Here is a 27,813-nt window from a genome sequence, read left to right on the forward strand (position 1 = left end):
AGAGAGACTTTTATTATAGGGCACGTGTGCACACTGGAGAGACAGAGAGGCAGAAAGCAAAAAAATCACCCCCCAGGGCAGCTGGCCACAATGCATCCCTTCTCCTCCATTCTCCTCTCAGGACTTTGGGTACGAACGCGCACACCCAACATGAGTTTCAAGCCACCGGGTCCGGGACTCAAACCAGACGACTATGTGGGAGTCCAGTGACACAACCATTATGCCATCTGCTGGTCCCCAGAATGGAGCAATTTTCGATGTCTGCTGCAGTAACACTGTAACGATAAGCAGGCATTCCTCTGCCTTCTCCATGGACACAGGAGACACGGACCAGGATGAGGTGACAGCTGCTGACAGTAGAGGCCATGCCTGCGGCACCACGAGAGAGTGGCCGATACCCAACGCAGTTCGCGCCTCACCCCACTTCTCTCCCCGCACCCCAGGGATACAGACAACTCTCACCACAGCACAGCGTGAATCCCAAGCCCATACCTCCCTGGAAGAGCATGTGGCTTCATTTATCACGTCGATGAAAAGGAAAAGGACAACAGGAAACCAAAGAGATATCCATCCTCAAGAGAATGCTCTTCTGGCACCTCATGTCTCATCACGCGTTATCCTAGTGACAGGGGAAACCATCCCCTTACGGCCTCCGGCTCTGACTAACTTCCACAACACGCAGCCATCCACGGACGCCCCTCACTCTGCAGCAGCCCACATAAATTGACGGAATGGCCCCAGACCACAGAGCCGGCTTCGGCCAGAGCCAAGGCAAAAGTGGGATTCCAATAACCACCAGGTGCACCACGACCGCGCTTCACCATTTTAAAGAATGCATTCAGGGCCAGGCACTGGAGCGATTCAAGCCCGGACCTGGCAGTGTGCACACGTGGCCAAATCCCGAGAGGAGAACACAGAAGGGATTGCGGTATGGCTATCTATCCCTGGGGGAGTGGGAGCCTTTCTCCCTCTCTCTCTGATGAGTACATGTTTCCTGTAAGAATAAAAAGAGAAAAAAATGAAGACAGAAAAAAGCCTGTATTCATGTGTACTATGTGTGCAGGGAGAGGGTTTATATTCCCTGTCTTTAGAGGAGAAAACCCAGGCTCAGAGAGCAACCCAGGCTCAGAGCAACCCAAGCAGCAGGCCAGGGTGGGCCCACCTGCTGACTGAGCCCGGCCATTCCCAGGCCGACACTGATGGATTTCCACCTGCCGCCTCGGAGCTGCTGTCTTCTCTCCACAGCCTCCGCCCAACCCTTCCCAACAGCTTCACTTTTAATACAGAGCGTAAAGTGAAGCCACGAAATATTTAGTTACTAAAAAGATGTAGGGCTGCTTACAAAATCGCAGTCACATGAATAGCCCAGGACCTGGACTTCTCGGCTCCGCCATTTAAAGCAGTGCTTCTCCAGGTGGGCACAGCACTGCCTGAGACGTCGGGAATTCCTAGGCTCGGGCACTGCCCGGCTGCTCGGAACTGAATCCCATGGGCGATGCACACAGAAGTGCCAACCAGTAACAGAAAACTGGGGAGGGAGCCCTGACCCTCCTGTTCGTTATTCGTTATAGATGTTACCCCAGAAAAGCACAGCTCGGATGCTTCCACCCCGACTTCTTACACCAAACAGATGCCGGCCACATACTGCATCTTTTAAATGGTGACAACGAACACACTCACACGTTTATCTCCCGGGAGAAACGGAAACGTCGGTGTTCACTGACAGACACAGGCCCGTCCCCGGGATCACTTCAGCCCGGAGGTCTGCAGCAACCACGTCTTTCAACAGGAGCCTTCCCAACACGAGCTCCCGACATCCGCCTCCCGGGGCATGCCTCCTTGGGAGCTGTCTGAATTTCCCAAGAGCGTGCCTGGAAGCCTACCAGAGGATTTTTATACTGCCAATGCCCATGTGGGAATAATGTGCGACTACAACGCCGGGATCCAGTCTGGCTCGCCTCACGTTCATGAGGCTGATACTCCTTTTCTTCCCTCTGAAACCATCTTCCTCCTCCTCCGCAACCAAACGAAGCAGCTTCCTTCTCTGCTGTGACCTGACTGAACGGACGCCTAGCTTTTTACAGGGAGTACAGAAGGAAACCATCTGGAAAACCCAGATCGTGAGATCTCCCTACGGTACAACTGCACTGCTCTTTAAAAGAAAAGAGTTTCCATCATCTGACATCAAAATGGGTAACAGGAAAACTCTCAAACAGGACAACTGAAGAAACCTGTCGTATTGTGTAATGGTCCTATAATCATACACACATACAGATACATAAATACATGTATACTAATACAAACGTGTGTATGAATAAATAGCTACCGTTCAGAGCGCAGCCAGGAAAATGCAAATTACCTCAAACTGTTTAAAGGGACCCTACTGATTCCTCCCATGAGAGAGAACGGCAAATACCGCTAACAGGTCTGCAAGCCGGGACACACCCCGAGCCTCGGCTGGCTGGTCACAGGCACGCACATGCACGTGACATGCTCAGGAAGGTCCTGGGGAGTGAACCCAGAAGCCGCCCGTGTGGTGCCTGTGGCGTTACCACTGTGCCACCACCCGGTCCCCAGCGACGTATTGTAAACGGAGAGAAGTTCAGTAAGCAGTTAGGAATGTATAAAATCTGCTGGGGTTCTACACCGGGTGGAGGTGTTTAGGACTGGAATAGAAAGCTACTTGCCCCACCAGGCTGCAGGGGTAAGGGAGGCGGCCCCGGAGCCCAGGGCTGAGAAGAAGGACCCAGGGAGGACTTGGAGCAGGTGCTGGAATATGGGAAGAGATGTAACTGCCCAAAGTGGAAAGGGGACAGGGATCTTCTTCAAGGCCAGCTCATGCTGGGGCCTTCCAAAGTCCCCCCAAACTTCCCCAGCCAAACTCAGCCCGAGGTCAGCGGTCACAGCTGTGCTTCCTATGAGCCTCTCCACTAATTTCTGCACTTTCTTTAATAACGAAGTGGGATAACAGATTGCTCTTAAACAAATGTGGTGACCCAGGGTTCATGAGAATACAGGAAGCTGGCGTTCTCACACACTGCTCACGAGTGCCGAACTGTCACACACATGTTGGGGGTGGCGGTCACAGAGGGAATCTGGTACAATACATCACAAAGCTTACGAGCGCCATCCCCCTTGACCCCGTGGTTGAAAGTGTGGAGAAAGATACACCGCCGGGATGTCTGCTAAGCCAGACGACTCACTGCACGACGACGCGGAGCAGGAACCCAGGTACATGCACCGTGAGAGACGCTGGCGACATCTGGTCAGTGAGACACTAGCAGCAGCTCCCGGGCTGGTCCCAGAGCGCTGTGCAAGGCGCCATCTCTGCTGTAGCTTGAACAAAGGACTCAAGGAAAGACAAGAAGAACTGCCCGGCACCTGCAGGAGAGCGGCACAGCGCTTTCTTCATTTCCGACTTCCAGGATAACCGTCCACGCGCGAGTTTGACATGGTGTCATCCCACCGGACCAGGAGGTAAGTCTCTTCCCCTCACCCGTCACCTCTTGCTCGCACTAGTAGAACTGATCATCTTGCTCCCCATTTCTAGACTCTGGCCTCTGCAGTCCTGCCCCAGGCCGTGCCACACACCTGTCCCCAGGAAACAGCCCTCTCTCTGCGCCCCTTTCCTGTAACGTGACTCCTGGGCAGCACCCCTTCCCTGGCCAAGCGCACAGAAGCAGCTTGCCTCTCCCCAAGCCTGCCCGTCATGGTTCTCCGGACCGGCCCCGACGCAGCCTTGCTGATTCTGTGCCCTCAGCTCTGCTCCCTGAGAAATCCAGGTCACAGAGTCCGAGACCACAGACGCTCCAGAAACTGTGGTGAGCTCATTCCGCCTTGTGTCTTCTGCTGGGTTTTGTTTTAGAGAGTTATTCTGCTATAGGGCACATGCACTCTCCAGAGAGATAGAGATAGAGAAAGAAGGTGATATATCACCTCCAGGGGAATGGCCACGCCGCAATCCCTTCTCCTCCATTCTCCTCTCGGGATCTTGGGCACGCACACACACACACACCCGGCATGAGTTTAAGCCACCGGGTCCGGGATGCGAACCGCGGTGAGCCATGTGGAGCCCAGGGATGTAGCCACTACACCACTGGCTGGCCCCATCCTGTTTTCCCCATTCTCTGCCACACTTCCTAATCGCACGTATTTTTATCAAATCGAGTTCAAACCATCTGTTTTGTGAAATGTGCCTCAACCCTCAAGTACTTCTCCAGGCCACACGTGTGTCACGGTGCTGACCCTCACAAGGACCTGAGTAGGGTCATCTCCAGCTTTCTTCTTCTTTAGCACAGAACAAAGAACAAACACGGCGTTGTACAATAGTACGTTCTAAAGGAGAAAACAAAAAGAACGACCCTGGTGAGCAAAGGGAAGAATTTACACAAGAGTCCCTCAGGCTGTGCCCTCCGAATGCCAAGAGGCGCCCAGCCGTGGAGGTGCCAGGGCCGCCCCAGCCCTGACCGTGGCCCTGCAGAGCGGCACAGGAAGTGAGGTGTGAAGACTCTGGCCGCGACATCTAGACACGGGAAAAGAACCCGAACTGCGGCGTGAACATGTCTGCCCTCGCCATGGCACCGGGCGGGCAGGAGAGCGTCTCTGTGGGGATAACGTGCGAATCCCCCAGGGAAGCAGGGCGAGCAATGGCTCCCGTTGGCCAGCCAGGGCCTGCTCTCTAGTCCCGGTGACTGTGATACGTACAGGTGGGAGAGGGGCATATGGCCTGATGACCAGGGGACAGAAAGCAGAAGGCACAGCTGAAGGGTGGGCCTGCACCCACGCCTGAGCCCTTAACGGGCACTGTGGAACGACAGGACATGCTGCTCCCGCACTCACACTCCTGTGTGCCAGCGGGTGGCCTGGGGGTTGGGGGCTGGACTCCCACATGGCTGACAGTGGTTTGAGTCCCGAATCTGGCAGCTTATTCTTCATTTTCTCTTTCTCTCTCTGGTGAGCACACATAACAATAATGATTTAAAAGAAAAAGAAAGAAACTTCTATGTGTCAGCACTGTGACCACGGGCATCTGGCCTGTGCCCATCCCCCAATCACTCCCACGCTTGCACCTCGCTCTAGGAAGGGGCGCCGGTCACCTCACTTTGTCCATGCCCCCTGCCGTCACGCACCGCGGTTCTCCCAGCAGCCCTGCGAGGCCGAGGCTGTCGCCGTCAGCTCCAGTGTGTGGATGGGGCGACCAGCCAGCAGCAGCCACAGGCAACGCAGCCACGGGCAACGGCCACGCTTTCCCCGAGACCTCACGGGTCTGCCAAGGAACACCCTTGGAAGGGTGTTGCGGCCTACCCAAGATAAACACATAGAAGGATTTCTCATTCCACGCACGTGTCAAGAAGCGCCGGATACAAAGCTGTAGAAAACTACCTGTAAACATGAGTTGAGGCACAGACCCCACCCCGCGACTTCTGGGGTGCCCAGCACACACGCGGCGAGGTCATCACTGCCTTACTGTGTGATGTTTGCAAAGCTAACGAAAATGTTCTCAGTGTTCCTCTCACATGTACATTGGTACAGGAAATAATCTAAAACACCCAGCCCAGGAGATCCTTCACCGCCCCGCCTAACAGAAGGAAAACCCACCCTCATGCAGTGATTGCATAACCAGCAAACAAGAGACGCTGACTCAGACCAAAAGGAATTTCTGTGACCTGGAAAGAAAACCTCCATGAAACAGGATAAACTCTAAACAGCTCTGGGTTCCAAAACAAACAAACAAAAACAGAACCTCAAAGGAGGTCCTCACTCCCTCTCGCATTACTTTATCCAAAACGACCTCCCGATTTGTCTTACCCAAAGAAATCCTCTCGAATCCCTTAAGAAGCAAGATTAACTCCTTATACTGGCCCTACGAAACACAGCTGAGTAAAACTCCTGAACTAAGACAGAAGAGAAGACCTGGACACAGCTAAGAGAAGACCTGGACACAGGACTAAGAGAAGAGAAGACACAGCTCTGACCTCAGAGGGCTTGCACCTACCTCTGACGTCCTCTTTGACAACCTGGGCAGACAGTTACCCAGCTGCACGGTGGGGCCCCTGTACTCAAACCCAGAGCACCCCAGGCTGCGTGGGGTCGGGGCGACAGCCCCACAGCACCACAGCATCGTGACACAACTGCAACCCCACAGCAGTGGACACCTGAGCATGAGGCTGGAGGGGCCTGGTCCTGCTGTCTCCTCAGGATTCAGATGCCGGAGGTGGGGCTCCCTCCGCTTCCTGGGACACGCCTACCACCAGCTAAGGCAGGGATCTCTGATGGTATCTTCAAGAGATTTGCAGAGACCAGAGGGTGTTCCTGAGTCTAGCACCATGGGCACCTCTGCAGGCGGAATATGCCGAGACAGTGCTGTGGACAGAGGGCACCCATGTGTGGCACGTACAAGACCTGACGCGTGAGCTCGCCGCGATGCCGACACTAGCTAACTGCGTCTGTGCCCTGGAGACAGCGGTCCCCTTTCCTCCTCATGTGCAAATCGGACCCAATTTCAATTCCTGTCTTAGACAAACTTCATCGCAACATCCTTCAACACCCTTTACCTGTGTCCAAGCTCTTCAAAGCACTTAAAACAGTGTCTTTACAATTTGTACACTTTCCGAAACCACCAGGTGAGGCAGTGGTTAAAGTACTGGACTCCCATGTGGCCAACCACGATTTGAGTACCAGACCTGGCAACTTGAAAATCACACTGGGCATGTGTGCGTGCATGCCCGAAATCCAAGGAGGAAAAGGGGCTGCGGCATGGCTTCTCTCTTGGGGCCGATTCCTCCCCTTCCCTCTCTCTGTCTCTCTGTTGCCCTATGGCAAAAACCTTTAAAAAAAAAAAAAAAACTGCTCTTTTTCCAACTTACCACCCTGATGAATCTATGGGCAATATTATTCATTCATTCAGAAAGTATTTTTAGAAACTCTACTGTCACGGCAAGCACTGAAAGGACACAGGTTTGAGGTAGTAAATGGCTCCTGGTCGTCTAAAATCTCCAGTCTAGCACGAAACGCCAGGGACCACGCCCAAGCACAGCTCCCACACCCCTAAACGTTCAACTGGTTCATTACCAGTTATTTCACACCAATGACCAGTTTTTACCCCCTTATTTGCCTATTTATAAATCTGAAGGAACTCAGGGTTTTCCCTTTGGAAGTCCCTATTTGATCAGTTTCAAGTAGGGTGCATCCATTTGAAATAGGGGAATTTTTAAACAGAGGACCAATGTAAGGAAATGAGACTACACTTGTTAATTGTGAATAATTTCTTTATTCCAAAATACCTGGTTAGTTCTCCGTTCCTATTAAGTTTTCTCTTATGAGTTATTTAAAATTTAGTCACATGAGGCCCAGCAGGTGGCATGGCGATTAAGGTGCTGGACTCCTTCACGGTCAACCGTGGTTCAAGTCACAGACCTGGCAGCTTGCTTGCTCACTTTGTGTTGTGTCCCTCTCTCTCATGAGTATATGTGAAGTAGAGCAAATTTTAAAAAATAGTAAGTAAAATTAAATAATATTTTTAAAAGATTTCTGCTATAGGGCACACGCACTTGCCTGAGAGACAGAGAGAGACAGAAAGTGAGAAATCCCTCCCCAGGGGGATGGCCACACTGCAATCCCTTCTCCTCCAGTCTCCTCTTAGGATTTTGGGCATGCATGCATACGCGCCTGGCATGAGGTCCTGCTGTCTCCTCAGGATTCAGATGCCGGAGGTGGGGCTCCCTCCGCTTCCTGGGACACGCCTACCACCAGCTAAGGCAGGGATCTCTGATGGTATCTTCAAGAGATTTGCAGAGACCAGAGGGTGTTCCTGAGTCTAGCACCATGGGCACCTCTGCAGGCGGAATATGCCGAGACAGTGCTGTGGACAGAGGGCACCCATGTGTGGCACGTACAAGACCTGACGCGTGAGCTCGCCGCGATGCCGACACTAGCTAACTGCGTCTGTGCCCTGGAGACAGCGGTCCCCTTTCCTCCTCATGTGCAAATCGGACCCAATTTCAATTCCTGTCTTAGACAAACTTCATCGCAACATCCTTCAACACCCTTTACCTGTGTCCAAGCTCTTCAAAGCACTTAAAACAGTGTCTTTACAATTTGTACACTTTCCGAAACCACCAGGTGAGGCAGTGGTTAAAGTACTGGACTCCCATGTGGCCAACCACGATTTGAGTACCAGACCTGGCAACTTGAAAATCACACTGGGCATGTGTGCGTGCATGCCCGAAATCCAAGGAGGAAAAGGGGCTGCGGCATGGCTTCTCTCTTGGGGCCGATTCCTCCCCTTCCCTCTCTCTGTCTCTCTGTTGCCCTATGGCAAAAACCTTTAAAAAAAAAAAAAAAACTGCTCTTTTTCCAACTTACCACCCTGATGAATCTATGGGCAATATTATTCATTCATTCAGAAAGTATTTTTAGAAACTCTACTGTCACGGCAAGCACTGAAAGGACACAGGTTTGAGGTAGTAAATGGCTCCTGGTCGTCTAAAATCTCCAGTCTAGCACGAAACGCCAGGGACCACGCCCAAGCACAGCTCCCACACCCCTAAACGTTCAACTGGTTCATTACCAGTTATTTCACACCAATGACCAGTTTTTACCCCCTTATTTGCCTATTTATAAATCTGAAGGAACTCAGGGTTTTCCCTTTGGAAGTCCCTATTTGATCAGTTTCAAGTAGGGTGCATCCATTTGAAATAGGGGAATTTTTAAACAGAGGACCAATGTAAGGAAATGAGACTACACTTGTTAATTGTGAATAATTTCTTTATTCCAAAATACCTGGTTAGTTCTCCGTTCCTATTAAGTTTTCTCTTATGAGTTATTTAAAATTTAGTCACATGAGGCCCAGCAGGTGGCATGGCGATTAAGGTGCTGGACTCCTTCACGGTCAACCGTGGTTCAAGTCACAGACCTGGCAGCTTGCTTGCTCACTTTGTGTTGTGTCCCTCTCTCTCATGAGTATATGTGAAGTAGAGCAAATTTTAAAAAATAGTAAGTAAAATTAAATAATATTTTTAAAAGATTTCTGCTATAGGGCACACGCACTTGCCTGAGAGACAGAGAGAGACAGAAAGTGAGAAATCCCTCCCCAGGGGGATGGCCACACTGCAATCCCTTCTCCTCCAGTCTCCTCTTAGGATTTTGGGCATGCATGCATACGCGCCTGGCATGAGTTCCAAGCTGTTGAACCATGGTCGACTATGTGGGAGTCCTGTGACATAACCATCATGCCATCTGCTGGTCCCAATAATTCTTTAAAAAAAAAAAAAAAAGTTAGCCATATGTGCCTTCAGTTTATTCATGTTAATAAATTATGGCACATAAAACCTCAGGGGAAAAAAAGAAAAACCTACAAGCATCACTAAGCACTAAAATGGGAAACACAGCAAGGCCAAAGGCCCTACTGTGCACTATTGCTATTCGGGGGAGACTTAAAGTAGAGTTTCTGATAAAAATCCTGCCTGGAAGCAAAGACACAGATCAGCTGGACAGGAACTCCGGCAAACAACATGACACAAGTCGTAATTAACGAGCAAAGTGTACTACCTCCAACAACAATGAAACTTGTCATCACAGACTTATCAGATGGGGAGGGGATCAAACAGGAGCAGAAGTCTCTGTGACACTTTAGAGACACAGAGAGAGCACACGCCACAGGAAACCTGTACGCTGATGACGGGGCCCTCGATGGCTGCGGGTCGTCTATCGGAAACCACAGAGAAGGTCATAAATGACTGGACGTGGTTGAGTGGCTGACGCTGCAGAAGGCACTTCCCCTTTGTGGCATGCAGAGTTCTGTGTGAAAACAAAGGGGCTGGGCTGTCTCAGGCTCCTACACAGCCCTGTCCATCGACGGCGCTGTATTCCACATAGTAAATGCACTGCAGGCGGCTTTTCCAAGCAGAAGTAGAAGAGCCATGCCTACCATACGTAGTTTAACCTCGAGAACATCACGTAACACCGATGGAAGCCATGTGCCTGCTGCAACACGGTCAAACATGTCTACCAACGCATTTCCTCGCAGTAGCCGAGTCCCGCGCTCCGTGGACACCATCCACCTGGACAGCCTTCCACGCCAAGGGTCTGGTGATGGCATTTGAACCCTACGTGGGAAGGCAAGCTGCAGGAAGCAACACCCGGCCCAGTCACACTGCAGGAAAAGACTTCTGCCAGCAGGAACGGAGGGACGTCAGCACAGAGGCTCCAAACGACCACCACAGTGCTACATTTACCTGCTCTTTAACCACTGGGGCAACGGGGCGCGTGCTACATCGCCTGTCACGTACGAACAAACGGGCCAGCAGGTGGCCTGGTGGTTAAGGCACTGGACTCCCACTTGGCTGACGTGGTTCAAGTCCCAGACTCAGTGGCTTGAAAATAACGCAGAGCGTGTGTGTGCATGCCCAATAATCCAGGAGGAGAAGAAAAGAGAGATGACTGTGGTGTGGCCATCTGCCCCCTCTCACTGTTTCTCTCTGTCTCTCCCTGGCAAGCACAAGAGCCCTATGGCAAAAATCTTAAAGAGAAAACATCTTAATAGGGAGAATGAAAGTATAATAATTGTGCTTTGGAATAAAGACTGCAGCCACATCTATGATGACACCTCTGTTCTCCAAGACTGTAATCAGATTGGCAAGCCAAACCATAGGTATGCCTTTCACTAACAATACTCAGTTGTAAAAACAAAATGCCAACTAAGTGCTACAGGAATTACAAAAATTCAAGAAACACAAAAGACAGAGGACACCCCCAGAAAGAATTGTTATTTCCCATCAATCAGGGAGAATGTGAGGACAAAGGTGAGGAGGACAAGGCATGCAGGGCATCCTGGAACGGCCAGAAGCCAGGCTTGGCAGCACACACTCCTTCAGGGCTTGGGTCCTGACCTTGCTCACTCCGCTCTCCCCCGGCGATGGTGACACGCTGAGCGGCACTTGCCAACGTAGGACCACTGCTAGGCGCCCCCGGGTCTGGCCCTTCTCAGACCTGTGTGAGAACGGCCAGTGCTCGAGCCTAACCTAATGTCACCCCCACATAGCACATCTGTCCTGAACCACTGTCAAAACAAGGCAGTGGGAACACACCGCCACCAAAAAGGCAAATGAAAGCCACAGTAGGAGGTCTGGAGAGAAAGAAGGCGCTTCCAAAGAGCTGAAATTAATTCTTTAGATTTTTAAAGTTATTTTATATAGCTTTATTTATTCATGTATTTATTTAATTTGACTAGAGAGGGACAGAGTATGAGTGAGAGAGAGAGAGGAGAGTGAGAAAGCAAGCTACCACATCTGGGACTCAAACCGTGGTCAGCCATGTGGCAGTCCAGTGCCTCTAAACACCAAGCCACCTGCTGGCCCCTATTTTTTTAATTCTAACATGTTAAGGATAATTTAAATATCTTGGAGTTGTAACACCCACTTCCCCATCCTGCTGCCTTTGTTGTTGTTGTTAAATCCTTTCTGGGTAAAACTCTTATCCCTCAAATTTGTCTCGCAGTCATTAAACTCTCCCACAGCATATTCCAGCAGCTCTTCCTGTTTATGAAGAGACTAAAATCAATGGCAGGTCAACAAGACTAGACACGGAAACCAGAGAACCTGTCTGACAACTAGGCTGCAAACGTGTTCGCGGGGCACTGGAGAAACCACCACCTGCCTCTTCGGTGAGACGGCTCGGTACCCTGCAGCCGGCCGCCAGGTGCTCCCAATAAAATCCTCAATCCAAGCCCTCCATCATCTCCCCCCACCCCACCCCCCTGCCGCCCCACAACACTGAGCCTGGAGATTTGGACAACAGAGATAGTAACTTGGAATTCAAGACTCCAGCTCTCCTCTCACTGCCGAGCATTGATACAGCATGTGGGCTTAGCTCCATAGAGGCCACACGGCCTCACGTGGGTGTGGCACCAGAGCCTGTCCTTTGCCTGCAATCGTGATCCCAGATCGCTTGTGGGCCCGGCCATGGGACTGAGGCGGGGTGCGCTTTGGTGACACCTCCAGTGCTGTCCCCCTGAGGCTGGCCCTGTCCCTACAGAGACCCCTCTCTGTCTTGGATGGAGGCGCCAACTGCAGGGCTGGGACCAGACTTCCGGCATGCGGTGTGAACTGCGTCGGGCGTGATACTGACACCTGCATTTCCACTGTTTGTTTTCATCTTTTCATACTTTAAATAAAACGGATGGCCAGCCCTGTGGCCTGATGATTAAGATCTCTCCTATCTCCAACTGTATGTTCGAATCCTGGTTCTGACAGCCTGAAAAACACCCTGGGTGACATGCGTGTGTGTGCCCCAAATCCTGGTGGGATGGAGAAATGGGAGGATGGGGTGTACCGTGCCCATCAGACAGTGCATGCATCCTCTCTCAGGCCAGCATGCACACTCTCAGACAAGTAAGAAAGAAAAGAAGAAAAAATGTTCTCACCTAAAACGAAACTCGTGATATAGAATTCTGCCCAAGAATATGCCACTGAAGTCCTAAGACTGTTCCCAAATTATTCAGTAAGGCTAAATCCACCACAACTTAACCAGAATAAGTTACCTTAAAGGACTGCCACTCTGTCACCTACATGCCACAGTGTTTACACTGTTTTAATAAAGCTAAAGAAAACATTTCCCAGGGTTATTGGAGGGCGCCAGAAACATCCTGGGAGTGGCGTTAGTTTCTGCTAAATGTACACCACCTATTGGAGTACCCTTGGAAAAGCTCCCGCAGAGGAACGCGCCCTGAAGCAACCCTGACTTTCGACATCCATCGATCCCAAGCAATGTCACGCTCTTTACAAAGACCAACGGCAACCAAATGAAATCAATTCCGGAGTGGAGGAGATTGCATTCTAAAAATAACAGAATTCTCATCCTCACATTCTTTCTTTCCTATATCTCCATCCTGTCTTTGAAAAGGTCACGCTACTGTGGAAACGACGGGCTGTAACAGAAACCCCGTGAAAGGATGAGAAGCAACCGAGGCCAACCTGCAGGAGCTGCGACGCCCATGGGACCAGGCCTGCCAGCAGCAAGCCGAGAACAGGGGAAGGGGGCCTGACCTCTGTCCCCACCTCGTCACAGGTGTCCACACAGCCTGTGACCGCTGAGGACGACACTGAGGGACAGACCAGGAGCACTCCCTAGGGATCCCACACCCACAGGCGACACGCAAGGAGACAGCTACTGGCCAGCTACCACAGGAGCAAGACCTCGCTGCTGACGTCACAAACCACGGGGCTGTCGGGCTGCAAACTTTCACCCCCAGGGTAAGAGGAAAGAAGATGACAGAGCAAAGACAGTGGATTCAGATCTCTGCAGGAAGACATTTATAAAGCACTAAGCTTCACAGCTAATGGGGGTTATAGGGAAAAGAAGTTTCTGGACTTATAACCAAACCTTCAAGTAAGCACATGTTAAACTGTAAATATATCAACTCTAACACTGGAAAACCAATGGCTTTAATATTTTCTTTTTAAAAAGAATTAACTTTCTTTATTATTTAATTTGCTATAAGGCGCATGCACTTAACAGAGAGAGAAAGGGAGTTAGGGGGTAATGAGAAAGCAAGCTGCCAGGTCCAGTACTTAAACTGCAGCTTACCATGTGGAAATCCAGCACCGTAACCACCATGCCACCAGCTGGCCTGCCTTTAGTATTTTCCTAATGGCAATCAGTAAGAGTAAGCCGCCAGGCCCAGGACTCAAAACACAGACTGCCGTGTGAAATCCACCTGCCTTAAACCCCTTGCTATCTGTCTGGCCCAACCTTTAGTAAAAGTTCTAACTTCATATTGTTTGCCTCTGGGATCGGGAATATCACAAAGCATTTATTAAACCACTTTCCAAAACACAGGCTCTTCTTTTTTTAAACGAGAGTTTTTGTTATAGGGCGCATGAGCTTGCCGGAGAGACAGAAATAGAAAACAAGAAATCTTCCCCCAGAGGAATGGCCATGCTGCAAACTCTTCTCCATTCTCCTCTCAGGAGCTTAGGCACACAAACACACACACACACACACACACACACACACACACACACACAAAGTGCCCAGTGTGTGCTTTAGGTTGCCAGGTCCAGGACTCGAACTGTGGTCAACTACATGGGAGTCCAGTGACGTAATCATTATGCCATCTGCTGGTCCCACATAGACCCTTCCTTAAAAAGTGTGGCTTAAGGGTAAGAGGTTACTGTAATGTTCTCATGTGCCAGATACACATTAGTGAGGGGAGGGAAAGGGAAGGGGCAGGTCTTCAAAAAGGTCATGGCAATAGCACATCATGAAAAAGAGTGAGCCAACCACTTGGTGGATCCCATATGGCCAGCTGAACAGTTCAAGTCCCAGACCCAGCAGATTGGGGGAAAAAGAGGAGGGGGTGTGTGTGTATACATGCCCAAAATCTCAAAAGAAAGCGAAACAGAGAAATTTTGCAGTGTGACTATCCCCCACTTCATGGGGGGTGGGGTGCTGTCTCATTCTCTCTCTCTCTCTCTCTCTCTCTCTCTCTTTCTCAAATGTATGAGTTCTCTCTCTCTCTCTCTCTCTCAAATGTATGATTTTAAATTTTTTTTCCACCAAAGAAACTTAAAGTGTACTTTAATTTCATTTTCCATAAACAACTTTTTTTTCTTTTTATTTTTTAGTTTTTGCATAGGGTAGGTGCATTCACCAGAGAGAAAGAGAGACAAAGAGAGAGACAAAGTAATAAATCACACCCCAGGGAGAATGGCCACACCACAATCCCTTCGCACATCTCCTCGTGGGATTTGGGGCATGCCCATACTCACAATACGATCTCCAAGCTGCCAGGTCCAACTGCGGACCGCGCAGCTGACCAAGCGGGATCGAGAATCTTAACCTCCATGCACCTGCTGACCCCTCCATAAACTTCTCCAGCCCCTATGTACAATGACTTGAAGAGGTGGAAGGTGACTTAGACTCACATGTCTCTGTAAACTAGACAGAGAGAACATCAATGACCCCTGACACAGACACATAGACACACGCGTATGCACACACATGCACACGCATGCACGCACGCCAGTCAAGTAGTTATGTTTATTAGCCCTTCTCGTGACTTTTTTCCCCTTTGGTATCTTTGCTTTCTGTATCCTACTCCCCAAATTTCAAAGTGTCTATTTTGCAAATAAAATCATAACCTTCTTTCAGCTCAGATTACTGATAACTTCACACTGAAAACCAAAATGTATTAGATGTCAACCAGATCACAGCAATTAATCTTGGCTTTATTATGTCAGAAAACTTTTAAACTGCCCATTTTGCCCAGCTGGTTCCCCGATGGGGGGGAAAATACACAACCACCTCATAAATTCTGCAAAACCCTAGGACACTGCGTTTTAAAATATGCTCCAGTATTGATCACAGTGACGAGGCAGAGGCCTGACCACACGGCGGAGATGCAGGTTGGGGCTGGAGGCCGGCTGCTTGGGGGAGCCAGTATGTGCACCTCAGACTAGTTAATCCCACTCTGGCCACACCATGGATAGGCGCTGGGGCTGGGTTCCAGCTTCGGGCTCCTTGACCCCCATGTTCCTGTCACACTTACATACTCGGCGATCACAGGTTGGTCAGTACCACTGAAGCCCAAGCCACCAGCAGAGAGCACTCTATAGCCGGAGCAGAAGGGAGCTCCCCATACCACCAGGGCCAGAGCGCACCCTGAATGGAACCTACATCCGGCCCAGGACTGGGTAATCCAAAATCCGCAGAACTCACATGTTCCTGAGAAAGTAAAGGGGCAAGCCGAGGATGCCACAAAGCAAATCCTTTATTGCTTAAAATGTTCCTCTAGATCACAATCTTTTTAACTTAAAGAAAAAAAAAACCAAAAAACAAAAAAAAGTAGAGCTTCTGGAAATCTCTTCCCGAACCGTGGCTTCCTCCATACAAATAAAATGGCTTTCCAAATCACGTCCACCTCGAGAAGCCTGCGCGATCGCCGCTCGGCAACAGTGGGGACAGCACTCCCGTCTGTTCCCCTCGGCCGTCTCACATGGCTAGTTATCCTTGAGCTCATAAATCGCTAAGTTTGCTATTAAAAAGAAAATAAAGTTTGCTAGTAAATTTCTAAACTTACTGGTAAAGAACTACATTACAGGAACCAGCAGGTGCCATGGTGGTGAAGGCACTAGATACTCCCACATGGCTGACCACGGTTCGAGTCCTGGACCTGGTGGCTTGCTTTCTCTCTGTGTATCTCTCTATGGTCAAATTAAAATAAATGAATGAATAACATTAAATAAATAATTCTTTTTAAAAATTGAGTGAATTATACATTATAGATAGATTTTTTGGGGGGGAGAAGTTTTTTTTTGTTTTTTTTTTTGGTATTTTTTGGTTTTTTTTTGCTATAGGGCGCATGCGCTTGCCAGACAGAGACAGAAAGTGAGAAATCACCCCCCAGGGGGGATGGCCATGCCGCAATCCCTTCTCCTCCATTCTCCTCTCCGGATCTTGGGCACGCATGCACACGCGCCCGGCGTGAGTTTTAAGCCACTGGGTCCAGGACATGAACCGCGGTCAACTACATGGGAGTCCAGAGACATAGCCATTACGCTAACTGCTGGTCCCTAGATAGATAGATAGATAGATAGATAAGTGCCAGAGCGTTGAAGCTAGCCACGTGGGCCACATGACTTCTGTTCCAATCACCGGGGGAAGCAGTGGCGTACCAGCTCACCCAGCAGAACCCCTGGTCCTGCCTGGAGCAAACTGCCTTCCCTCTCGCCGCCTCAGTTTCCTCATCTGAGAAACCGAGTAACAAGCACCTAACTCCCAGAGCTGTGAAAGGATAAATGAGTCCGAGCTTTCACAGCCCCTACCCCAGTTCAAGGATCTGTCGCTATGCGGATGAGCCCGCATTTCCTCCCTCCCTGGACCTTTCTCTACAGTGTAGACCGGGGTCACACATCACACTCTACACCATGGCGCACAACTGGCCAGTGTCCCTCTATCTCAAAAGGGAATGAGGGTGCAAACTGTGGTTCTCAATCCTGGAAACATGACTGCCCAGCCAGCCACCCACCCGCAACCCAGCACAGCCAGACTGGAACCCGTGGTTGTTGGCATGCTGTCCGCCTGGGTGCTCCACCACCGACAGCCAGGATGGCGACTCGAGAAGGAAAACTCCACAAACAGGCACATTCCCCAGCACACCTGCAACACGGTTTGCTTGATGTGCACTTGTCCCACTGTCTCGGGGAAGGACAGTGGTGGGTTCCGCCTTTGTTTTTACATAGCTGTACCAAGCACGCACTTCTCTAAGGCAGGAACTGGGTTGAAGTTCTTTCCAGCTTTAACAGTCTGTGCGGGTAATCAACCAGTACCAAGTGGATTTCTGCCTACAACATGGTTTATCCAGTAACACTGCCATGTGACTTTTTGAAGCTCGCTGCTTCAGAAAGGTCAGAGCAGACAGAGGTGCTTGTTTCCTAGAACAAATGCCATTCTCTCTCGCCACGGGAAGGGCCAGCACTGCGTCTTTTTACCCGACTCCCTGAGTTTGGACCTCCGAGTGGCTTCTCTGCCCACAGCGTCTGAGGGCCTAGGACAGGCAACAGCTCTGGTCGCTAGCTGGGTAAGCTCTGGCAACTGAAAGCCCAGGCCATCTCCCCGCCTGTGAAGTGGACGTGCACAAGATCCAAGGGCCCAGGGTCCTGGGAGCCCACAGCACTCAGACCGCCTGTTCACACCTGCCCCGCGTGGGGAGCTACTCCATCATCTAAGGAGTTGACATCCTTTGGCCCTGCTCACATGCCCACAGGAGCCAAAGAGTAAATGACAGGGTGAGACGGGAGGGTCCAGGCCAGCTGCAGAGTAAAACCACATCTGAGGATAGCCGGTTTGGGCCTGCAGGGCTGAGCCTGCTCCGGCCGGTGCTCCGTGGAGGCGCCGCAAACTCAGCATCTCATGGCACCTTCTCGCATCTCGGGCTGCTGCAGAAACGTCAAAGCCAGGCGATCTAAGCCAGCCCTCCACAGGCGAGGCAAGGCAAGGCAAGCCTCCCCAGACACGCGCGACAGCCCCTGCGCACTGCTCACCCCGAACACGGCACGGAACCCCTGCTGGCCACATCCAAGAGGGGCCCACACCCGCCTAACGGAAGCAAGTCTGAGCACGCAGAGACTACTGTGTCTTTAGTCTTAAAAAAAAAAAAAAAAAAAAAAAGATGTAAGTTTTATACCCATGGTGGTTTTATGGGCCCTTTGAAGTTTCAGGGTTTTCTTTCTGTCTCTGCTCGCCCCCACTTCCCATCCCAATCCTACTCACTGATCCAGACTGAAATTCTTCCAGCCTGCCGTGCAACACACTCCTGCATGAGAATGACACGGTGTGCCTGGTGAACCCTGACACACACGCACACACAGGCACACCGTCACACACGTGTGCCCCTTCCCCCGCAGCCGGGCGCGCTGCCAGCCAGGCTCACGAGGTCGACCCTGAGACCACGAGAGCCCCTCACGATGCGTCCTTGAGCGCTCCGGCTCTGGTTGGAGCCCAGGTGTTTGAGGCTGGTGCGGACGCTGGGTCTGTCTGCAGGGAGGGAAGCGCAGGCCTCTTCGTTCTGCCACTTGACAATGGATCGTAATGATCGTAATAATTTGTCAAATATTTGACAAATTATATAGTGCTTCAAATGCTTACAAATGCACTTCAGGAAACCTACACACTACACAGCAAATACAATGTCTAAAATGTCCCAACACTAAGTAAACATTTCTGAACACAGCCTAGAACAGTCACACGCAGTCTTGTGTCGTGGTGAAGGGAGGTGGACGGGGCATGGCGACCACTCACGGCTCAAATTCAGTCCCCACAGCTTTATAAACACGCTAGGTGTGCATGCATGCACCAAATCCCGGCAGGATGGCGAAGAAAGGGGCTGGGGAGATTGCTGTGGCCATGCGCCCCAAGGGAGTGCTTTCTCCCTCTGCACCCAGGGCCACAGCCACCTCTGGCTTACATATATGTGTGTGTGTGTGTGTGTGTGTGTGTGTGTAGCATGGATGGTAAGGCGCTAGACTCTCACATGACCTATCGCCATCTGAGTCCTGAACCTGGCAGCTTGAAAATCAGGGTGGGCACATGTGTTGGTGGGCACGTGTGTTTGCGTGCCCGAAATCCCAGGAGACTGGAGGAGAAGAAGCTGCAGCATGGTCACCCCCCTGGGGGGAAGAGGGGATGATTTCGCACTTTCCCTTTTCCTGCCTCTCTCTGGGAGTACATACACCCTATGGAAAAAAACTAAAAACAGAACAATAACGATGATTCACTTCGTCCGTCCTAACACGCCGAGCCAGGCGAAGGTGAACATGTCCCATGGCTGCCCGTTGTGGCCGTGCCACGCTGCCACTGCAAGCTGCTGACAGCGCCCACGGCCGGTAGAACACAAGCACAGCAACGCTTGTCTCTTCCCTCTCAGTACCTAGAAGCGGCAATCGAAGATCCCCAGTTTTTCAGGAGGTACATTAATTTTTAAAATGCTTTGTCATATTTAATGCATCTTTCTGGGTTTCACATCAGGCAAAATTTTCTAACTATTCTCAGTACAAATCCCTGAAAGGCTGAAAGCAGCCTACTTTTTAAAGGATCTAATGCTATTAAAAAAAAAAAAAAAAGAAAAGAAAAAAGCTGCTTTGGGACGAGTATTCTGCGTGTATAATGGAGGCTAAACATCTGTAAGCAGCATAATGTGATCTAACATAGTCGGGTCTACTACAATAAACCGGCCTGACAAGTGCCCCCCAATTTCCTCCTAATTAGAAATACCCTAAGGAAGTTACAACGAAGTCACTTTATTACTGAAGGAACAACGCCCCAGAAGAGCGGGCTGGGTAACCGAGCAGCCCAAGTAATTCCTCCTGTCTCACTCGGCTACAGCTACAGCGTGCTCCTCAGTGACCCAGCCCCAGGGAGAGACTACATTTCAAAGGATGGGGGAAAGGAGGAAGAATCCTGCTCTAAAAGCCACATCCAAGCTCCTGCTACACCTCCCAACCCCCATCAGACCCAGCTGCCTTCCAATATGCGTTTTGGAGAATTCGAACTGGTTTTTTTGTTTTTTTTTTTTTTTAAGAATTATCTAACTTTATTTATTTATTCATTCATTCATTCAAATTGACCAGAGAGAGACGGAGAGAGAGAACGAGATAGAGAAAGTGAAAAGCAAGTCACCAGGTTCGGGACTCGAACTGTGGTTAGCCATGTGGGAATGCCCAGCGCCTTAGCCAACACACCACCTGCTGGTCCAGCAGGTTTTGTAATAAGCCTGAATCAGAACTAAAAAGCAATTCACAAAGAACTTCAGTGTGTACTTAAAAGGTTCAATAAAGTAATTTCTCGGGGACTACAAGCTGACAACTTAATGTACTAACAACTTGAGGTAAGTACTCCGAGCTACAGACAGGCCCTCTTACTTCCATGGGATGACACCAGTAGCCCCTCTGATCCGGCTCGCTCACTTTTCAGGAGTTGGGCCCTTCTGGACAAATCGACGTACAGAAATGCCAGGATGCTGAAAGTGAGAACTTGGGAGCCTGGAAAATATATTCAACGCCATCAAAGGATGACCCAAGCTAAGTTACCAAGGTTTCCAAAAGAACTCAGTAAGTACTTCTAAATCCTCAATAGTTCCAGTAATCACTTAAACTGACCAAAATCTGGTTTTCATAGAAGTGCCTCTTTGGCTGTTCATTCTAACAGATGCTAAATAGCAGTTTCATTTTTATTAGCATTGATGTAACAGTTCATTTCTGGCTGTCCTTATGATTGGTCAGGATTTTACATCAAAATCTAGTAAAAGGAAAGGGTGTTTATGTTTTGTTTTATTTTTATTTATTTATTTATTTATTTTAGGGAGGTTTTTGTTATATGGTGCATGCGCTCGCCAGGAAGAGAGACAGAAAGGGAGAAATCACCCCCCCAGGGGGGATGGCCACACCGCAATCCCTTCTGCTCTGTTCTCCTCTCGAGATCTTGCGCACGCACGCACACGCGCCCGGCGTGAGTTTAAGTCACCAGGTCTGGGACTCGAACCGTGGTCGACTACGTGGGAGTCCAACAACATAGCCATTACACTAACTGCTAGTCCCAAGGGTGTTTATGCTTTTAATCCAACATCTAGAGATTGGCGAGATTCAGCTGTTCCAATATTCTTATAAATGTACGCTCCTGAGAGGGCATATGAATTCGATAAAGACTCGGACCAGTCTAAAATCCACGAGAGTACAATGACCATCTGTCCCCTAACTCTGCCAAGGTGTTCAGTCTACCTGCCTCACTCTGCCTACAAAATTCCACGTTTAAAACAGGGCTCAAGGAATCAAGTTGTAGCACAAGTTGAGTATCTGTTATCCAAAATGAAGTGTTTAGGATTGCAGATTTTTTTCAGACTTTGGAATATTTGTGTATATACCATGAGATGTCAGACAAAGATGTTCGTATTTCTCCACCATAAATTCAGGCACTAACATCCTTGAGGATGTATCATCACATCAAATCCAGCAATTTATGAAAAGCAGCAGTCGGGACACAAAGGCATCATGTCTACAACCACAATTTCCCTCTTCTTCTCCCTCCCCAAAATCCAACCCCTTTTTTGTTTTTCTAGGGAATAATTTGGTCCAGAAATTAAATGAATGAACAAGTTTGCAGACTGAAAAGTTTTCACTCACTTCACACTGCTATACATTACAAATTAGCACACTGCAGGTTATTTTTCAACAGTAACCCAGATGTCAGTAGAAAAACTGAACTCCAAGAAACAAGATAAAGCCAGGGCAGCGTTCAAAACACGCTCCTGGTCTTCCCTGACAGCTGGGTGTGGATCGCAGATGCCCTGAGGACTGCAGTCCGAAGAGGAGGGAGCCCTACTATACCCCTGTAAGGAGCACAGGCACCTAAGAAGAGAACCGTAACTATCTCTACTGCCAGGAAGAAATTTCCCTGGTGGATTCCCAGGAGAATGCTGTGTGAATACAGTCGTCCATGCCCCGAAGCCACTCCTAACAAACCCGGCAGAATTTAACTGGTCTGCTCACAGTAACGTCTCACAAGGAGAGACAGGCAATGCTCTAACGCAGAAAGCAACCAGGTAGAGAGTGCGGCCCGTAGCCTGGGTGTAAGCTCTGTCCCCAAGCTCAACAATGCTGCAGCTACCCAGTCACACAGGCAGGGTCTCCATGGGATAAAGATATCTGTGTGGGATCCCCATAGATGGCGTAATGGTTACGACGCTGGACGCCCATGTAGTCGACTGCAGTTTGAGTCCCAGACACCGTGGCTTAAAACTCACATTGGACATGTGTGCATGCATGCCCAAAATCTCAAGAAGAGAATGGAGGAGACGGGATTGCAGCGTGGCCATACTCCCTGGGGGGTGATTTCTCACTTTCTGTCTCTCTGGTGAGTACATGCGCCCTATGGCAAAAATCTCTCTCTCTAAAAAAAAAAAAAAAAAAAAAAGGATATTTGTGTGGGGGCACACAGGTTGCAAAGTAGTTAAGGTGCTGGACTCTGAGGTGGCCCACGGCAGTTCGAGGCCCAGACCTGGCAGCTTGAAACTCACTCCGGGTGCGTGTGCATCTATGCCCAAGATCCAAGAGAAAAAGGAACTACAGCATTGCCATCCCCAGTAGAGGCTGATTTCTCACTTTCTGTCTATCTGTCGCCCCAGTAAGAGCACACGTCTTGCACCAAAAATCTTTCCAAAAAAAGAAAAAAAAGAGAAAAGGTATTTGTGTGTATGTCATTGTTAAGTCATTACGAGATCTGCTGACTAAGCTTTGAACCATTTCTTTATAGGTTTTCTCTCTTGGCTTTATCTTGATCTTCTAATTCATAAAAATGTCAAAATATGAAAGTATGGATTGCCCATCTTTTATGAGTAACTCTTCTATGGATTAGGCTGGAGATTTTCGTGGCACTGCAGAAAACGTTTGCTGAGGAACGTCGTCCGTAGGAGGATCTTCAGCAGCCCCATAACTTCAATCAACCCTTATTTAGAGAGCTGTCTTTCACACTCCGTTTTTCTCTTAGTCTTTTCCAGCCTCACTCCTTTACACCAACGGCGTAAAGTCACACTCGTGGCACCAGTGTTAAGTAGGATGGGTATTTAGCAGATAGTCACGGTGCCCGAGTCGTTCGAAAGCCACACAAAAACCTAGAACTGTGTGTTCTATAAATAAAGGTTCTGCATAAATAATATCTTTCAGGCCCACAAATAATTACTCCCATTGCAATCACAGAGTTTCAACAATTGCAAAGACCCTGGAAGTCATCAGTAACAATTAAGGAAAGTTAAGCTTCGAAAGCAAGTAAGTATCGAGTTGTCGGAAAAGTCACGGTGTATTTGTCTATGCTTTTCTATGCAAAAATGTGTCATGTCTTTTCCAACGACCCAATAGTTCGCTAGCAAGAGAAAAAAACCTGTCTCTCAACTCCGGCTTCATATTATTTTTAGTACACCACACACATCTCTCCAAAATCGTTCTGTTAAACCTCGGGGAAAGTAAACAGTGTAATGAGCTAGCAAATATTTACGGGAAGGGAGCAAAGAACCAGCCCTACCAAAGTCGGGTGAGGCTCTGATAAGGAGAAACAACCCCAAGGATCAGCTCCTCAGCATCTCAGCATTGAGAGCTTAATAAAAGGGCCGGCCACAAGACCGGAAACCAGATCCCACATGGCAGAACATGGTTGGAACCCAGCCCTGGGGTTTGAAAAGCATGCGGGAGTGTATGCATTGGCACCCAAGAACCCGACGTGACAGAGAAGCAGAGAAGGAGGGATTGCAGGTGATCACGCCCTGCTGGGGGGCTTCCTCTCCCGCCCCGTCTCACTGGCAAGCACACGCAACCTCTAGCTATCCAAAAAAAAAAAGAAGAAGAAGAAGAAGAAAAGAACAAAGAAAAATTTGCAAGACTAGCTCAAAGAGAATAGCATCTTGCAAAATTAATCAAAGCTATTAATCTTTCCTTGAAAAATATAAGTCGACAGGGTATTTTCGTCTGTCTCTAACTTTAAAAGACACCCTGCCAAGGAGGTGCTGGAGGGCAACAGCATCACACACCGTCTCACGAGGCGTCACCCTACAGGGCAGCTCACGCTCACCTGCGGGAGAACACACAGATGCGGTGGAGGGCCTCCTGGGTAGGAGGCCGGAAGGAAGCCTCGCCCACCCTTTTTGCCCACAACCACCCCCTGTACAAAGGGTCTTTGCAGCCCCTTATGGAGTATCTTGATTTTTTTTTTCAATGCAGTAAAATGTATACCTTACTCCATAAAATTTGTCTTAAAAAAAGAGCCTAAAGATAAAAGGATAAACGGATAGCCACCCCGACAAAGCCACCCCCCACAAGTCCACACACCCAGCCTGGGGCACATCCTAGAGGGTCAGCACAAGCAGTGGCAGCCTCTCCCTGTCTGAGAGAGAACCATGACCCTGCTCGGGGCCAGGCACAGGAGACCCCAAGGAGGAGGCTCTGGGTGGAGACCCCGTACAGGCTGTCCGGCCTCCCACCCCTCCCCAGAGCGCGGTGCTCCCTTGCTCGCCCCCTCTCTCCAGCCCTCTGCAGGGCACGGAGAACACTGCAATTAGAGTCCGAGCAAGGTGAGACAAGGCTTCTCACAGAACGCGCGGGTGCTGAGCAACCCCCCCTCTACCCATCGCAAACCTGAAGGCGCTCTGTGACAATGAGTCACCTACTCCCCTCGACGTGGAGTTCACAGCAAGTTCAGGGACAACAGCACTCACCACCACGCACAGCACACGGCATCACCAAGCAAGGCATGAATAACCAGGCATCACCTGACTGCTCAGGCAGAGCTCTCCCAGCATCGCTGACTGACTATCAGCACTGACAATCCTGTTACACTCACCCAAAGAAGTCTTTTCCTTTAAGACAAAATTTAAGGAGGAGGAAAAAAGCAAAAACATTTTGTTTCCTACCAACTGCCCAAGATTTTAATGTAAACATATCCCCATGTTGTCCCTAATAAGAAGCATTCTTAAAAGGAAAGTGACATTGGGAACCAGCAGTTAGCGTAATGGCTATGTCGCTGGACTCCCACGTAGTCGACCGCGGTTCGCATCCCGGACCCGGTAGCTTAAAACTCACGCCGGGCACATGTGCGTGCGTGCCCAAGATCCCGAGAGGAGAATGGAGGAGAAGGGATTGCGGCGTGACCATCCCCCCGGGGGTGATTTCTCACTTTCTGTCTCTATGTCTCTCTCTGTCTGTCTGGCGAGCGCACGCGCCCTATAGCAAAAAAACCTCTCCAAAAAAAAAAAGGAAAGTGACAAACATGATTAGAATTCTTCTCAGGTATTTATTCTGGTAAGCAGACTCAAACTTAATCATCTTTCTTAAAACTCCTAATATAGAGGCCAGCAGATGGTGTGGTGGTTAAGGGGCTGGACTCCCCACATGGCCAAACACAGTTCGAGTCCTGGATGTGGTAGCTTGCTTTCTTGCTTCCCCCCATCTCTCTGTGGTCAAAATATTAAATATATAAATAATAATAAATAATTCTTTAAATAAAAAAAACTTCTAGTGTAAAGCCAAGTATAATACAGAAATAGGGTAAATTATAGCATTTTAAAGGTAAAAATCAAAGGTGTCTTCTACTTACTAACAAAATAAACCCCATAAATAACTAGACAATCACACTTAAAGATTATAGACTCTGAGCGAGTCACATAGGCTACAGGATCCCGGAGAATGAACAAAGAACGGATACCCTCCCTTTATCTCTCAGGCGCACACTCTGTATGTGAAAGGCTTCTGCCGTCATCCCACACAGCAGTATTCATCAGCCTCCCAAAGGAACTACAGGATTTCCTATCCACAAAGTCTCTACGTAAAAGTACCGGGAGAATACACTTTTGTACTTGAAAGTCTGTCGAATTCCCTTTAATAAAGACATTGCCCATGTAAGAACTATCTGGGACGCTTTTAAAAAAGAAAAAAAAACAGACTCGGACAAGACTCCGGATGCTGTGTTAACAGAATCGGCTGTGCACTTAGGGAGACGTGGGGAAGAAACTAGACTATGACTTGACCAAACGTAAAACCAATTCCAGAGGAAGTCTAGACTCTAAATGTTTGCTTTGCATTATTAGATCTTAAAGTGGAGAACATGTTGGTAATTTGAGGTAAGGCTTTCTGAAGCACGATATTAGATGTTAAAAATTTAAAAGCCAGAAAGTTAAGAATTTCTGGACAGAGTACGAAATATTCCATTTAAAAAGTTAAACGGGCCAGCCGGTGGCATGGTGGTTAGGGCAACTGGATTCTACATGGCCAACTATGTGGTTTGAGTTCTTCACCCAGAAGCTTTAAAAACCTGGGAATGTGTGAGTGCATGCCCCAATCCCAAGAGGACAATGGAGGAGAAGGGACCACTGTGTGGCCAACTCCCATAGGGGGTACTTTCGCAATTTCCCTCTCTGTTTCTCTGGTAAGCACATGTACCCTAAGACAAATCAAAAGGAAAAAGAAAGTTGAACAATGGACACAAGAGAGACGGTATATTTTCAGTATGTATCTCAGTTAGTTACTATTACAAATGACTTATTAAAAAAAAAGAAAAATAAGGAATTTTGAAAAATGTAAACACATGAGAAAATAGTGAAACTCCCTCATGCATAGGAAAATTAAAACAATGATGATTCCTCACTATTTTGACTGCCAAATGGACTGAAGAAAACCACCACCAGATGACCCAGTAACACAGAACCTAGAATTCTCAAGAGGAAGAGTGCCATATTCTCATTTCACTGCGATTCTTCAGGATCTACCAAAACAGGACGATGTGCTCCTCTGTCACCCTGAGCTACTCCTCTGCATTCCACAGGTACACCAGCGCAAGGGCAGGTCTGTGCGGGTGCAGAGGCAGTATTACTGACGGCAGGATAGGAGAATACATTCATCGTTATCATCGGAGATACAGTCACCCAAGGCGTGGGCCCCTCAGACTATGAGACAGGAGGGTAACTGAGATCTGATTCCATGGAACTAAACAAGGCAAACCTCTCGGCCTTATCTCCTGCTCGGCCTCCTCCCTGGTTGGTCTGTCCTGAGTCCGCAGACCTGCCTGCCAGACCCCAAGCCTGGCTTCTGCTTTAGCACTCCACCTCCCTGGCTTAATCCCCAATGCCTATGAAAATGCAACCTAGCCTTACAAAATAGGCGTTGAGGAAAGAGTCTCATCACACCCTTTATAGCAGAAAAAAAACTGAATCAATCGCTCCGCCTAATTTTTTAAGTAAATTTCGAAGCAGCAGATCTCATTCAGTACCCTGCCTGCAATCATTTCAGAAAACCGAAACATGTTGTATAATCCCAATGTCTTAAAATACATTTAGGGCCAGCTGGTGATCTGGTGGTTAAGGCAGCTGGGTCCCACTGGTTGACTAAATGGTTCAAGCTCCAGACATGGCAGCTTGAAAAACACGCTTGGTGTGGGAACGAACATGCCTAAAATCCTAGAAGGAGAGAGAGACAGAGGAGAGACTGGGGCATAGCAGTGGCCTGTAAGGGTTTCTGTCCCACTGTCCTTCACACACAAACACTCTCTCCCCGGTGGGAACATGCGCCTTCTAGCGAACTTTTTCTTTAATTTATTTTACATACATACATACATATATATATAGTGTATGTGCTCCACTTATGGATACTTTCCTTGCAGCGATAAAAATTAGTTCTAGAGCACTTCGCACAAGCAATGAAGACTGCTAAAAAAATATACTAGAAAATAATTCGTTTTGAGGAACAAAACCCTCAAAAATAAGTAATCCAGGGTGCCAGCAGG

Source organism: Tupaia chinensis, unplaced genomic scaffold (assembly GCF_000334495.1).
Source record: "Tupaia chinensis unplaced genomic scaffold, TupChi_1.0 Scaffold000578_2, whole genome shotgun sequence".
Taxonomy (NCBI): domain Eukaryota; kingdom Metazoa; phylum Chordata; class Mammalia; order Scandentia; family Tupaiidae; genus Tupaia; species Tupaia belangeri.